The sequence below is a fragment of the Eleutherodactylus coqui genome, unplaced genomic scaffold, assembly GCF_035609145.1.
Source record: "Eleutherodactylus coqui strain aEleCoq1 unplaced genomic scaffold, aEleCoq1.hap1 HAP1_SCAFFOLD_127, whole genome shotgun sequence".
Classification (NCBI taxonomy): domain Eukaryota; kingdom Metazoa; phylum Chordata; class Amphibia; order Anura; family Eleutherodactylidae; genus Eleutherodactylus; species Eleutherodactylus coqui.
The window spans coordinates 380,211-383,391 of NW_027101947.1; positions in this window are offsets into that span (position 1 = coordinate 380,211).

Here is a 3,181-nt window from a genome sequence, read left to right on the forward strand (position 1 = left end):
TTGAACATTGAAGCTTCTAAGACTATGGCCAAAGACAAAAACTTGCTTGGTAGATCTCAGGGTAGGGCTTATATTTCAAGCCCCATTGAAAAATAATGGTAGAGCTTATTTTGTAGGTAGTTCTTATTTTTGGGGAAACAGGGTAGTTACTCCCATTCTCCACACCCTTTTTAGAGGACAGGATGTGTTAATGTAGAATATCCTAGCACCCCCGAAGGAAACAGACAGGCCTGGACAAGCTGATTTCTCCTGCGGAAACAAAGGCAAACCCCCATAGATTAAGGGCTCACTCAGACGGGAGTATGTGTCCCACGTATTTTTCATATGCACATTTACTACGCCTGTTAAATCCCCAAAAACTAGATAAGGTGCATATTCCGCACCAAAATAGGACACGCTGCAATTTTTTTTCCACAGACGTGAATAAAAAACGCTGGTGTGAGAAGCCCTAGACAAATCAGTGGGCTTTTAGCACTGCTTACTACGCATGTATTTTTCACATTGGGAGACATATGTCCATGTGAATTAGCCCTAAGGGTGTGTGTTCAGAGAAGAGTGCGCACAAGATACAAGCAGACCATGAGCATCTAGAATAGGGTTTTCCAACATTCCTTGGCCAAGTATTCCCTTCTCAAATAAATTACTTAAAAATTCAGCAAAGGTTATCATGGCACTATGTGTTGTACCTACCTTCATCACAATACCAGGACAGACTAAGTACTCCCTAGAGGCAATGACTGTACTCCTAGTCACTCTCCTGCCACACTAGTATTATAAATGGCACATGGTGGGGAAAGCCCTGTTAGGGCCCTAGAAGCTTCAAGGTACATCTCTAGCCCATGAGATACATATATGACTGGCTCAGAGCCAACCATCCGATGGTTTAACCCCTTAACGACCAGCCCATAGTGTTTTTACGTCCGATTAAATTGATACAACTGCCAAAATAATGAAAATTGAAATTTTTCCTACTGCTTAGATTTATTCAAAAATTGTGCGGTAAAAATACGCAGTACACCACTAGATGAATTCGTTAAGGGGTCTAGTTTTCAAAATGGGGTCATTTGTAGGGGTTCTCTGTCGTTTTGGCCGCTCAAGGGCTCTACAAGTGTGCTATGGGGCCGAAATCCCCTTCATGCTAAATTTCAGTTCTGAAAGCCACCGACTACTCCTTACATTTTGGGCCCCTTTGTGCATCCAGACATAAGATTAGGGCCACAATGGGTATGTCTCTGAACACTGGACAAACAGGGGTATCTATTTTGGGGTGCAAATCTTAATTCATGTGTGTGCTGTACAAAAATGCTGTTTTTAAAATGACAAAATTGCCAAAAAACGAAAATCACAATTTTTTTCCTTTTGCTTTGCTTGAATTCATTTAAAAGCTGTGGGGTCAAAATGTGCAGTACACCCCTAGATAAATTTGTTCTGGGGTCTAGTTTTCAAAATGGGGTCACTTGTGGGCGTTCTCTATGTAATGTGCAGGGGGGGGGGGGAGGATGGAAGAGCCAGGAGAAGGAACTGAGCTCTTGTCCCCCTCTCCGCCCCTCTGCACTATTTGCAATGGGAAGAGGCAGGGCGGGGCTAAGTTCTGAGAATTAGCCCCGCCCCTGTCCCACCTCTCCCCATTGCAAATAGTGCAGAGGGGCGGAGAGGAGGCAGAGAGGGGGGGGCGGGAGCTCAGTTCCTGCTCCTGGCTCTTCCTGTGTGCATGTATACTACTAGACTACTAGTCCTTTGGTCACGATGGTGTTGGCAGTCTGCTAAATCTGCCCACACGATCATAACAGTCTGTTCAGAAAGCCACATAGTACTGATTACATTTTGGGTCCCATTTGTGCATACTAACATAACATTAGGGCCACAATGGGTACATTTCTGAAAACAATACAAACAGGGGTATCCATTTTGGGGTGTCAGTGCACATGAAAATGATTTTGGGGGAAAAAATTTTAGAATAGCACATTACCCGAACACATTAAAAAAAAAAAAATCTAAATTGCATTAATTCCTGAAAATGTGGGATCTAAATAATGTGGCGCGCATGCGCAGAAGCCGGCGAGCCCGGCAAATTCAAAATCTCCCTGCACCCGGCTGTCACAGATAGCCGAGTGCAGGGAGATATGACTGGGATAACGGTGATCATATAAAGTTAAAAAGTAAAAAAAAAAAAAGTTAAAAGTTTAAAAAGTTAAAGTTTCATCTCCCCTTACGGATCGTATCCGTAAGGGGGATGAAATTACGTACCCAAGGTCCCGGATTTGTTCCCTGGTGGGATGTTGATCCGTGGACCTTACCCCAGCTTCTGCGCATGCGCCCGTCAGCATGATGGCGGACGCATGCGCAAAAGTGAAAGATTGCCCAATAAATGTAACATCTCCCTGCTGCTGGCTACCAAAGGTCGCCAAGAGCCTGGAGATGTCACGGGGAGCCGCGGTATACGGTTACTGGTCACGTGATCGCCGTTATCCAATGCATAATGGCGATCACGTAAAAGTTCTTTAAAAAGTGGCAGTTTCATCTCCCCTCACCGAAGCGATCGGTGAGAGGAGATGAAACATCTTCTCGGAGGCTTCCGCATTTGAATCCAGATGCGATTATCCTCCATGGATCCTGCCAGCTCCTGGGTATGCGCCCGCCGGCAAAATGCCAGACACATTCGCAGGAGCTGGGGAGCCCAGGAAATTTTAAATCTCCTTGCTCCCAGCGACCAATGGTTGCTGCGTGCTTGGAGCAGTGACCGGGGGCCTCGTTGAGCGGTCCCCGGTCACATGATAAAGTAGCAAACTAACATTAGGCCGGTCACACATGACCGGAGAGGAATTACGGGTTCTGCATGCGCTTGATCAACGGTAATCCACGGATCAATCGTATGCATTGGATTACACAATTCCCCCCAATTAGCGGGTCGGAATTGCGTAATCCACTCGCAGAAACCACACACACATATATACACACACACACACAAGGCTCTCACCCTGCAGCTGCTCCTCCTCAGCGATGCTCTCCTTGCTGCAGAGATCATGTTCTCTGCACTCCCCTTCCCTCCTCCGCGGCCGTTGTCAGTCTGCTATCGGCACTCCTCTATTACTGTCTGCATTAGACAGAACAAGCCGAGAGCAGACTGCCTACTGACAGCAGCACGGAGGAGTGAGGGAACTTACTGCATAGGCGGCGGGCC